The sequence below is a fragment of the Embiotoca jacksoni genome, unplaced genomic scaffold (genome assembly GCF_022577435.1).
Source record: "Embiotoca jacksoni isolate LCO1_2020_lvr unplaced genomic scaffold, fEmbJac1.0.p SCAF_12, whole genome shotgun sequence".
Lineage (NCBI taxonomy): Eukaryota > Metazoa > Chordata > Actinopteri > Embiotocidae > Embiotoca > Embiotoca jacksoni.
Genome location: NW_027185252.1, coordinates 10,441,584 through 10,454,472, shown reverse-complemented (window position 1 = coordinate 10,454,472; position 12,889 = coordinate 10,441,584). Strand labels below are relative to the sequence as shown.

At 43.7% G+C, this 12,889-nt stretch overlaps 1 protein-coding gene across 4 annotated transcripts in view; it reads left to right on the top strand.

The window, feature by feature from the left end:
- Positions 1-12,889, top strand: part of slit1a (slit homolog 1a (Drosophila)) — a 90,451-nt gene that overhangs the window by 17,176 nt on the left and 60,386 nt on the right. The window lies entirely within an intron of this gene.

Below are 12,889 nucleotides of genomic sequence, written 5' to 3'. Positions count from 1 at the left end.
GTCTTTTTCTTTCTTTCTTTGGGATAATCAGTGTCCCTGTTGCTAGCTGATCATTCCAGCTCCCATTTTTCCAGTTCAGATTACCTGGAGCATCTGGGAATAATGAAACAGTGGGACATGGAAAAATCATTTCCCTTCCTTCTATCCGCATAGTGGTACTACTAACCCATGATCCCAGCCTCAGCCCTCCATCTGTTTATTTTGCGTTTGATGTTTAACACCATCTTGAATCTATCTGTCACTTCTTTGCAACTATCTCCACACGTTACCTATCATTATGCCAAAATCAGCCTCTGGGGCTTTAGGGCAAAGCCTCATCCTTTCAGGGGCAATGCTGGCCTACTTGTGGCTCACTAACACTGAGCAGCACTGAGTTGTCTGTCTAGCTGGAGCAGACACAGCACAGACCGAGGCCTTCCAGACCAGCGGATGGCCTTGAACAAGCGTGATTAGTCCATCTGGAGCAGAGGGCTCTGCCAACAGCCAGAGGATTGTGCTAACACAGCTCCGCTGTTTCATCCAATCCAACTTCATGGTCATTATTCTAAACCTAGCGCTGGCTTTTCTGCCACATTTTGGAGAATGAGACTTTGTTTAACACTGCTTAATCGATTCGCTATGTGTCTGTGTATACACTTATTTGTTCTTTTATCCTTGGCTGAATAAAAGAGGGCCGTAATGGACCTTGAAGCTTTTCACGTGTGGAATTGCCATACATATTTTAACATCTAAAACAAATGTACAATCCAGGGCCGTGGAATTGATAATTATTCAATCTTTACGGTGGCGGCGGTTGATTGACAGAAAGCACTCTGTGAAATAGTTCTAACACTTGTAAAAATTAGGGTTAGTAGCATGGGATCAGCAACAGCAGTAGAAGACAAAGGTGTTTCTTAACTTCTGAGTGGCGTGTCTGGGCCACACCATGAGTTCTGGTTGCAGTCTGATGCGGTCAGGTTACAGCCTTGTCGTGCTCCCGCCAGCAGCTTTTAATGGACTTAAAAGGTCCTAGTCTCCCAGAGGAGGAGGTTTGCTGCTATTTCATGTGTTCATGCGTGTGTGTCTGCAGACGACAGAGAGCAGGAAAGAGACAGAAAGACAAAGAAAGAGTGTGTGGTTGCAGATGTATTTGTGTCCGTGTCTTTTGCACTTGCTCAAAGAGCTCACTGGGACTTGTTAGGGTCTGCCTTTATGATCCCAACATGAGAGGTTAATGTGAAAGCCCGCTGCCCTCAGGTGGAGCACTAACCCAGATGGTTTCCCTTCTCTTGGAAGCAGGATTAATTGCTCCCCTTCTCTTTTTCTGTACTTCTTACACTCTTGCTGTCTGTCTCTTCGACTCCTTTTTCTCTTTTTGCTGATTCTGGAGTGAGGCGTTTTCGGGGAAAGCTTGTATAACAAAGTGGCTTTTTGTCGTCGGCATCCCGCTGAGAGGACAAACAGAAAGAAGGGCAGGAGGGGGGGGGGCAGAGGAGCGAGGGATAGCAGATGAGATCGTTGCTCTCATTAAACTTTAGAGGGAAAGCTAGCGGGTTAATAAAAGGCTGTTGGTTAAATGAGCAGTGAGTGTTGTTTTGTGGGGAGTTTTTAAACACTTGATCCCATGCAGTCATTAAGCTAACGGGGTAATGAGTTTTCACTACAAAGGGAAGATGGAGAATTAATGCATGTGTTCTTGCTGGAACACAGATTTTAAAAAGTGGCTCAACTAAAATCAACTTGTTTTTTAATCTTTGGCAATAATTCTGCTAAATCTTAAAACTTAGTAAGTTAAAAATGTACAGAATATATTGGGTACAAAACAATGATTTGAGCTTGCACAAGTATATTTTACAGAGCTACATGCTCTGCTTTCTGTTTTGAGAGCCTAACTCTTCATCTAGGGCTCCACTCCTCTGTCTAGTCACACGAGATACCAGAGACACTGATGCATGAGGGGCAGAGGAAAGATAATTGGAATTGATTAGAGATGATTAGAGATAGTTAGAGTTAGTTAAAGCTGCCTGTGATGGATGGCACCAAGAAGAAGGCATGGGAACGGTGGCGCAGAGGTGAGAGGCGCTGCGCAGAACACAGCGAACAATAACAGTGAAAATAGAGTTACATTCATCATTGTTAACGACCTGTTGCCTCCGTCCCACCACCCTTGGCTTCTCCTCTTCCCACTTCCACTGCACTTCAGATCTGTAATCTACTCATCCATGTTTGTAATTAGGGCCTTTTCGCAGTGGGAGAGCAGGAGGAAGGAAGGACTGCGGGATGGAGGGAGAAAAAAAAAGAAGAGCCATAGGTGAGCAGAGGGGAGAGGAGTGCAGAGCAGTTAGCCTGATAGCTGGCCCCGGGGAATAGCATCTGGTTCGGGCTCAGGATGGGGGGTTGAAGGAGGAGAAGGCAAAAGGGGTATTTTGCGGTTTTTGATTACCCTGTTGCTTCTCACTGCCACAAACAAATATCGGCAAACAACACAGCCTTGTTTGAAGAGGTGTTGCTTTCATTAATGGCCAACATGTTGTACTACGTGGTGGGGTGAGGGGATGGTGAAAGGTTTTCCCTTGTGTATCTCCCCGGGAGGTATGACGGAGGTGGAAGGAGGAGGGAAGGGTGTGGTAGTACCTGCACTACAGGGGAGCCGAGGAAACCCTGGCAAAGGATTGGAGAGGGGGAGTGTATCATTCGTCTCTCAGGTCCTTTTTCTTTTTCCATCTTTCAACCTCATGTTAATGCTTGACAACGGGCATCCCGATGTACACAAACTAAAATACATGCTGGGACACAGAGGCATACACACACACACACACACAAAAGAGAGGGGAAAAAAAGAGGGAAAATGTAAATTACACTAATTAGACACAAACATACATACAGAATAACACTATAATTACATCTCTGTGTGCTAATGTGTGGATAGCATGCACACACAGGGGATTACATTCTTTATATGGCTTTGACTGTAGATAAAAGAGCCGCTTCAACTATGTGTTGATGCAGCGCTGCCTCTCCTGTGTTTGTGTTGGAGGGATGCTGTGTTTTCTGTTTGTTGATCGCTTGAAGCTTAGGGAACGGTAGCTCAGTGTGTGAAGAAAAAAATTGTTTTGGGGGAAGGAGGTCTAGAATAAATAATGTGTACTATCATTAAACCTATAAATCATCTCTCTGTCACGGTATTTCCACTTGTTTCTGTCACCATTCAGTGTACAGTATCCCCCCCTCCTTTTCTTATGCTTCACATTGATTGGCTTGTAAACTCGCTCTGGTGTTCCGAGACTTTTTGTGCCACAAAGCAACCAAATTAAAACTCTTTTGACTTTTGACTTTTTGTGTATGACCGCATGGAGGACTGATGTGAATGTGTTTTTTTTTTTTTCCTCCTCGTGACTGTTTTTAAGTGTTTATATAATACTCTGCTGTGTGTGAGCCTGTGCTTGCATGTGTGTGTGCGTGTGTGTGCATCTGGCAGGCCATTAATGCTCCAAGCTGGTCTTGTCGTTTCCTTCTCTTTGTCTGTGCTGATGAATGACCTGCCTCAATGTGCTAGGTCTCTCTCCCTCTCCCTTAGAGGACTGTTTGGGCCCCCAGTTGGCAGCCGTCCCCATGGCAACCCATCTTCATCAGGAGGTTTCTGTGCCATCAATGGCAGACATCCTGATTCCTTGACTGTGGTTTGTCTGACACTAAGTAAACACTGACAGCACTGACTTCAGTGAGTTAAGCTAACTTCAGACACAATGAGAGCAAAATACCTGCAGGCACACAAAAAATGGTTACTAAAAGGGTCATTTCACTCAAAATTATTATTGTTTTGCACCAGAGGTGTCAACCCTTACAAATACATTTTGTTGAGATGTCCGTCTTGGAGATTTCTGGTTCTCGCACCACTGAAAAATTGAACTGTACTATCTCAGAACTGAAAATTGTTTGCAATGATGCATTATTAACAGTAACAGAGAGGCGTTTGCTTATTTTCAAAAGTATCATGTTTGAAAGCTCTCAGCATCACCAACAAGAAAACTTTCTTTCCCATCTTTTGCAGGACAAATCGAACCCGATTAAATCAAAGCTATTTGTATTGCTGTATACTACTTGAGTAGAGTGACATTTTAGTGAACTAACTCTTGAAGTTCTAACTTATTAAATGCAGGGCAACAGTTTAAGTTTTTGTAGGAGTATGAAATACCCGACCTGGCGGCCAACCGAAAAATACCAGGCAGGCCTCGACTCCTTGCCCCTGCCCCTCTTCCTGCCTCTGTCCTTGTCAGCTGGTAAAAGTGGCTTTTATGGCTTGTCACTGTTTTCTTTACGAGTCGGACCGTGTGTGAGAGAGAAATGCAGACCAAACCATGTGAGGAGAGCGGAAGCCAAAAGGGGGTAATTTAAAAACCACTCTGCCATCTGAAATATTCACAACCGCAGCACAAGGGGAGTGAAAGAAAAAGAAAGAGAGGACAAAAAAAAAAAAGAAGCGACAGAAGAAGAACAAAGTTAGAGAGGAGAGAGAGAAACGGTTGGAGGTGCAAAAGAGAGGAGAAAAGATGCACCAAATGCAGGAGAGAAACAGCAGTGTTTATATTTACTGACGATTCTGTGTCCTTCCTCATGAATTATTGAACAGATGGATTGAGGCTTGTTAAATATTCACACTAAAGCGCTGGGACATCAGTGGTCTGTCTTGTGTGTGTGTGTGTGTGTGTGTGTGTGTGTGTGTGTGTGCGTGTGCGTGTGCGTGTGTGTGCGTGTGGGTGCGCGCATGTCCAGTGTCTGGTACACGCTGCTCCACATAAACACTCATGGCATCTTTGCTGCTCTAAATATTCGTACAGGCAAAGTTGCACGCACACACAAGTTCTTCTGCGATGACCGTCCCAATAAACACACGCACCCGTTCTTGTGTGTGTGTGCGTGTGTGCATGTACATCTTCACATCGGGGACTGGCCTGGTCATTATGAATTGATATGGCATGAATAAGACATCACAGTGTGGTCTAGATCCGTCATGAGTATACACACACAGGGATTTCACTTGCGGAGCTGCCGAAGGAGGCCTCCTCCCCCTCCTCCTTCTCCTCTTCCTCCTCCTCCTCCTCCCCTTCCTCCTCCTCCTCCTCTTCCTCCTTCTTCTCTCTGTGCCACAGCCGACAGTTTGCCTCTGTGATGGCTGGCTTTGCCTGGTCCAGATTGGAACTGACACACATGGGAGGAAAGGCTACCCTCATGTCCTCACATGCACACACACACACAACACACACACACACACACACACACACACACACACACACACACACACACTTACTCCCTGGAATCTCAAAGCAGGGGTTTTAGGAATGCTGCAGTCCCGTTCCAGGAATAACAACCAATATAGTGCGATTGGGTTGTCCTGCTTGTGTGTGTATGAACACATGCTCAGTGGTCATATGTGTCCATAATGGTTCTGTACAGTCAAGCAGCATGGGGTATGAGCGTAGCTATCAGAACGAGAAACCCGGCTCATTCATCACAGCCATAATAGAGTGCAATCTCCCTGCGATGGGTGTTTCCCTTACTCAGTGCATCTGTCCATCTCGTTATGGTTCATTTTGAGATCTGGGGTTTCGATCAACACTATCTGCTCTGGATCTTCATGTGGAAGTGTCGTGTGTGAGGTGCTTAGCAGAAGAACTACAATATTTGTGTGTAATCTCTAGTTATGAGCTGTTAGGGTCTGGACTTGAGACTCTGGAGCACAGTGTTGGAAGTAACCCAAGCAGACCCAAACACAGCCTCTCATCCCGTGGGTGAGGAGGGGAGGGGAGAGGAGGTTCGAAAGCCCTTTCTAACATCCTGCAAAGCAGGAAGAGGCACAAAACTGCCTACACATGCTCATGTGTTGCCTAGCACACATGCCCAGCAAACCCACACGCTTACAGTAAATGATTGTTCCAGCCCTATCCTGTGGCCTCGGGCTCTGTCTCTGATTCTAAGATTTAAAAAGAACAAACAAACAAACTGCAGGGCAAATTATGCCTACATACACACACACACGCACGCACGCACGCAATCACACAAATGCCACTGCACACATACTTTGCCCACCTCCTGCTGATTTGCTGCTGTAGCAACCAATGCTCTGCGGGGCTCGGACTCGGGCTGTTTACCTTTTCTGAGTGAGCGGAAGACACACAGAGAAAGCAAGAGTTTGGAGGTGAAAAAGTTCAAAAGGAACCTTATATTTTCGAAAAGAAATCTGATCCAATTGCTTGAGAAAAGTGTGGTGTAATGGATGGAAAGAGATTTGGGGATTTTTAGTTGTGTGTGTGTGTGTATATATAATCATAGGCTTTGGACGCATCCCTTTATCCTCTGGAAGGAGAAACTTGGTTGAACTCCTTCCTCTTCCCTGTGGCTATATTTCTGTGTGTTTGTGCATGTGTGTGTGTGTGTGTGTGTGTGAACCTTGGGCTCTGTCTCCTCTCTGTCTGTGGTGAGCAGGTCCATTCTTAGGGTTTTATACTTAGCACACCTCCAGGCCTTTTGTTCTTGAGACTCCACAGGCTACTAAGTGCACACTGTGTAAAGATGACGTTTTATGTGCCTTGAGGTTAATAAGGTTAACATAGTGCAGACTAATGATGAAAGAAGCAAACTTGACTTTGCTAGTTGAATTGCCTGAGTGAGATAACTGCTATTTTCCCGTAACTGAAATGCCCACAAACAAGCCTTTAACCCACTATTACAACTGACTTTGACTTTTATTGGTTGTTTATTTTTAATATGATGTTTTTTAAACCTACATTTATGAGCTACTGGACATATGAATTACCCTGAAGGGTTGAATGAGGTATATCTATCTATGAAGCCCCAAAAGATCTGGAAATTGTCAGTTTAGTACATTTATGAATTGCACATATGGCAAAATCAATACAACATTCAGATTTATGCATCCGTCTTTTAAATACATTAACCAGGTAATCTTTCTGGTATTAAAGATTGGGTTAAATTTGTAATTGTAATTTCAACTGTAACTTAACTATAATTCCTCTTGGCAGCCACAGGTCACTCTTATTCTCTTATTTGGAGCTTTTAATTGTAGGAGAACGTTAATGTTACTACAAAAAATGCAAGCAGATTGCTCATAAACATGTTTTGTTAGTATGGCTATTTCTTTAGTCCATAGCAGTAGGCATATAGTTAACATGTAAATAAAACTCCTCAGTGTAGTATATTGTTTCCTGAAATTTTTTTACTAAAAAGAAAAATGCCAACAAAATACTCAGAGTTAACGAGTTAAACACTATACGGTAAGTGTTTACTTGTAGTAATTAAGCCTGCTCCAATGAAACTGTAGATCTGCTAATCCTTAGCAAATCAAATAAATAAGAATTATTTACAGTTATTTATTTTCTGTATAAATGGCAAGCATAAACATTAGGTGCTATAAAACTATATGGCTATTCAACTTGACCTGAAAAGTATCCCAGTTTTTATTTAAATATATTTTGATAGCATTTCCAGCCTCATTCGGAGAACAAGAACAATAAAGAGATTTCTACCCTGGCTTAATTTAACTGTGATGAGTTTTCTGAATTGCAGAAAGGCAATGTTAGCTCCCTTCTGCCTCATAAACATTAGGAGTTTGTTTCTTTAGGGATCAAGCACCAAAGATGTTGGAACTCTATTGTTTGTTGTCTGATTTGCATTAATATAAAAAAAATGTTGTGCCATTTTTACTTTAATTTACTCCTTTAATATCCCTTTAGTGCTTTAAGTGTACACACCATAATCTATATTTTGTACTTTCTTCCAAGTCAAACAGGACCAAACCTTAATTTACATGTGTCCAGTTTTTGTAAATAATTCACAACTTCTGAGGTCAAATATATACAAATGTATAGTCAACCTCTAAATCAGTGGTCCACAGTGAATGTAAACGATAAACATGAACTAAATCCATCTGTTCCAACCTGTTACACATTATATTAACTTTCAAACAAACAGCTGTTACTTAGAGTCATGTAATCACTCAAAACGACCTGTTTACCCATATTTGGTTATTCACAGTCATGAGTTATGTGCAGATGTAAACATTCTCAGAATGAGTGGTGGAAAACATGCACATGCACAGCACCTGGAAAACAAAGTTTAAAGACTCATTTCTCTCAAGTTTTTGAAATGTTCGACCTACTGTTGTGTGCCTCGGTACTCTCCATTCTTTCCTCAACCTGCTCTGTAAACAAAAGACACTTGTCTGCATCAGTGAGTGGACTGCCTACATTCCAGTAAAAAGACATTGAGCAGTGCAGCGCCAGTGAGCATTGCAAAGAGAGAAATCTGAATTCCAGTACAAATGCCTATCTGTTTCCAATACTGGCTCCCTGTCACAATACTCTCCTGCTGGTATCGCAGCATGGAGCAGTGATCTCATTAGCCTGAGAGTGCATGTGTGTGCCTATTGGGGAGATTTTTTTTTGTTGGTGAGAAACAGTATGATGTTTGATGCACGGGATGTCTTTCCGTCCTGGCTTTGTGCAGTTTAACAGGAAATCACTGGGGGATGCAATCGATTCCTCTTCCCTGCTGTTTCAGCTACGCGCATGCACACACCTGCCCCACCCAAACAAGGTTTCCAGAAATGAGTGTTACATCTGCCCTACATGTGTTTACCTGTTGTGCAGTCACTCCAATCTCACACCTCGGAGGGAGCAAAGAGGAGGAGAGAGGCACCGAGTATTGATTGAGACAGAGCAAGTCACAGGGAAATAGAAGGCACAGCTGGAAAGCAGAAAGGATGAAAGAGAGGAGAGCGGTGAAAGAGAAATGAAGGTGGGGCAGGAAAGGAATACAAAACATCTTTTGAAATCATTTCATTGTAAACATATCCTATTTTATATGTGATGCATTATTCATACAGCTTCAGAAAGTTGATTTCTTTTCCCCCTCCTGAACTTTAAATTGTTTTTGTGAGTAGTTTAAAATCCCTTCCTCTCAAATCCAGTGTGGTGTTGCAATTCAATCAAGCAAATAGATGGAGAATGAGTGGAGTGGAAAGAGGGTAAAATGAGTTAGAGGGCAATAGAAGGACCTGAAAGTGACAGACAGTGCCTGGGAAGCAATAAATAGTGTGGGGATAGAGTAAGTGGAGTTGGCAGATAAAGAGTAAGACAGAAAAAGAGGGACAGAGAAGAAAGATTGGCCTCATCTGTAGACTTTGAAAGGATTCTCATCTCCTCTCATCTATGTGGCTGTGCTGGGAGACAGAGAGGGAGAGGGAGCCAGGGGCACCTGCAGTGGAGCATTAGCCAAAAGCCCCATTATCACTTCAAAGCTGGACTCTGATGGAGGAGGCCTGAGTGACACTGGGGCCCTACAGAGGATGAAACACTGCACAGAGATAGGAGTAGAAGGCCTCCTCCTTCTGTCAGCTTTCCCCGTTCTTCCTCTATCACCTCCCTCCCCCCCGCCCCTTTTGCTGTACCTAACTTCCTCTCTGTCATCTACCTTGTCCTGCCTTCCTTATCACTTTCCTTCCCTTCCCCTCTGTTATTTTCTCCCTACGTCTTATCTGTATGTTTAACACCTGGCTGCTTGGTTGGCAAGCTCTATATTCTGAGATCTCTCTCTACTCCGTCTCCCTCCTGCCTGAATTTCTCCATCTTCTCTGGCTTATAAAAGGCCTGGGGACTGGAGGCCCTGATGAGCCCCAGGCTGTGGTAATGAGCTTGCAGACCCTTTCATGTGGAGATCAAGCCGATGGCTGGAGGGGGTGTTGTTGGTGCTGGTGTTAGTGAAGTGGATATTACCAGCACAGGATTTGTGGCCTGTGGAATAGAAAAGTAGTGATTCCACCCCGGGCCAGGCCAGACCTGGAGATGCAAACAGTTACCGTGAAGTCAAAGAGCGTCCAAAGCCAGACACAGAGACACACACGTCAAAGAATGTGGCAAATCATTATAGTCTATGTAAGTTATAGCATTCCTCTGTCTAATACATTTTCCTGGAGAACTTTACTGATATTTACAGGCCACAGAAGGTCAGATACTTCAGGCAGGACAACAGTATAGAAAAGAAATCAATGGCAGACACACAAACTCATACAGCATTTTATATTACTACTCACTGCTTGCTCTCTGAGTGTGTCAACACTTCATAAATTTTCCATTTGAATAAGTCCAGGGAAAAAGAAAGAGCGACTGAGGGATATTTTAACGACATCTGATGTTGATTTGAATTCGCCCAGAAGCAACATCACCTCTCCTTAAATCCTTCTTGCCCAGCCAGTTAAATCCTTCAAAACCAATCTACGCATGCATATGTGTGTCTATTAATCCGTAATGCCTGGCCACACACTATTATCACTCCCTCCCCGTGACACCTTCATTAGGCCCAGAGATAGGGATTAGTTGTGTCCTGTAGATTAGGCCACTTTTCTATCCACATAATAATTAAATTACTATGTTTATGCATATTAGGGTTGCAGCTGATTACTATTTTCCTTACTGATTGGTTTTACTCTGTTGCATGTCAGAAAATAGTTAATGTCTATCAGAATCTTACTTTGCCTGATGTAACGTCTTCAGATGATTTGCTTTGGCTGACCAACCACTCCAAACCAAACGTCATTCAATTTACAATAGCTTAAAACAGAGAAAAGTTGTAAATGTGTTTAGAAAGAAGGTTACTGTCTGTGTGAATTGTACGCTGGGAGCACAGGGGATATGCCCAGGTTCCACTTCATAAAGCTGTTATAAAAGAGAGGACATTCAAGGCTAACAAAGAGTTTTCACATGAACAAGCTAACAGACTGGTGGCCAACAGCCCGCCACACTTCTTCAACACTCCTTTTAACCATTTTATTTCCCCTTTTCTCTCCTTCCCCCCCCTCACTCAACACTTTGTCATTCCTTCTCCAGTTAATAAATAATAAAAATTAAAAAATCTTTATTTGGGAGTGTAGATCACACTGGAGTATCAATTTTAGAAACAGAAGAGGCCTTTTACAGGAGTTGTTACTGAGACAACCTTTGACAAGAAGTAATGGTGGAAGCCCAGTCATGCATTGATTTGTGATAAATATCTCGGTGAAATCATGAAAGCTTGAACCAGTTATCTGGGTGAGTTTTATTATTCATATTCTCTTTTCTTTTTATAGTATAGCTCCTAATAGTTTCTATGGAGACTGAATTGGCAGAGTGATTTTATGCTGCATTTGGCCCCTCGGCAATCTCACCCTTAATCACCTTCCTACCTGTGTTTCTGCATAAAGCTGAAAGATGGTGATAGATCTGTGTTAACACCCTCATTGTTCCAAGGGTGGAGAGATGGAGAACTGATAAAAGTTTGTTTCACAGTACGAGCAAAGTCAAAGCTTCGGGATGTCGGTGTCAACAGCTAAATTACTTAAAAGTCTCCTCTGGTGATTTTAGAGAAGTTTTCAGAATCCTGTCAGACCTGAGTTAGACAGAGTACAATAACAAAGACATTTTCGATGTTTGACAGATGTCTCAGAGCGGAAGAGAAAAGATTATGTAATATTTTATTTTTCCCAACTTTGTGCTTTTCTGGCTTCACTCCCGGCCTCCCTTCATACTTTTTTTTGCGGATGTGGAGAGAAGGCTGGGGAAGAAAAAAAAAAGTAAAAGTCAGATTGTTTTTTTGTTTTTTTTTTGTTCTTCAAGCTGTGACAGTGAGCCGAGCAGAGTTGAACGGAGACGTCCAACGGGGTTAGAGAAGCACTGCCTTGTTTCCCAGGCAGGCACCCTCTTTGTGACATGGTTAAAGATGTGTCCTAACACCATTCCCATCACCCCTAGTCCCCTCCTCTCCCCACCTTGGCTCTCATCCCTCCATCCCTCCCTCCATCCCCGGAGAATAGCCTGCCCTTTGCTCAAGCCATTCCGTCTCCTTGGAGCTCATTGTTCCCTGGTTGCTAGGCAATAGCTGGGGCCTCATTTGGTCACCTTGGATACAGGGGGGAGCCTGGGTATTTGGTATGGGGTCAGGGCTGACAGAGGTGATGTGAAGGTGTGTGTACGTGTGCGTGCGTGCCTGCATGCATGCGTGCGTGCATGCATGCGTGGGTGTGTGTGTGTGTGTGTGTGGTGTGTTTGGTTAAGGGTCAGGCGTGACAGCGCTGGTACAAAAGGGTGGGGTGTGACCAACCCCTCCTTCACTATTTATTAGCCTATTCAATCACCCACTCCTCTACTCCAAGCCAGGCTGGGCCAGGAGGCAGCCGAGCTGTCAGTCAACAGGGAGGGGGAGGGGCAGAAAACATAATTAATGTGTAACACAAGAGCTGCTGAATTGCTCTAAAGAGAAAATTAAAGAAACAAGCAGCCACTGCAGCCGCAATTACACACCGCTGAATAGACCCGTGTCTTTGAGTTGCCAATACTGTTTCAGGCACTCACACCTGCTCTCTCATCTCTCATCTCTCACCCTCGCTCTCCCTCTCTCTCTCTCTCTCTCTCTCTCTCTCTCTCTCTCTCTCTCTCTCTCTCTTTCTCTCTCTCTCTCTCTCCATCTTTCTTTTCATCTAAACTGTGTGTTTCTCTCATTCTGTAAAACACACACCAGGGGAGAGCCTCTTTGTCAATCGCCCTCCTGAATTCCAATCCTCAATCGTCAAGCTAGCCGTGGCTGGCCGGCCTTGGAGAGCCCTGGAGTGGCTTTCATAAACCTCCACCACACACACACACACACACACTCACTCACACATACAAACCTATAGTATTGTTGCCAAAGCTTAAGCACTCATCAGGAGAGTACGAGTGGTAAAATGAGCAAAACGGAGAAGAACATTTTTTTTGAAAATGAGCTCCTATTCAAATTAGGCCCATCCTCGCCCCCCTCTTTCTTTCCCCCTCTACCTCTCCGTGTTTCTACATTTGTCACAATTACAGAAAAAAGGAGGACCCAA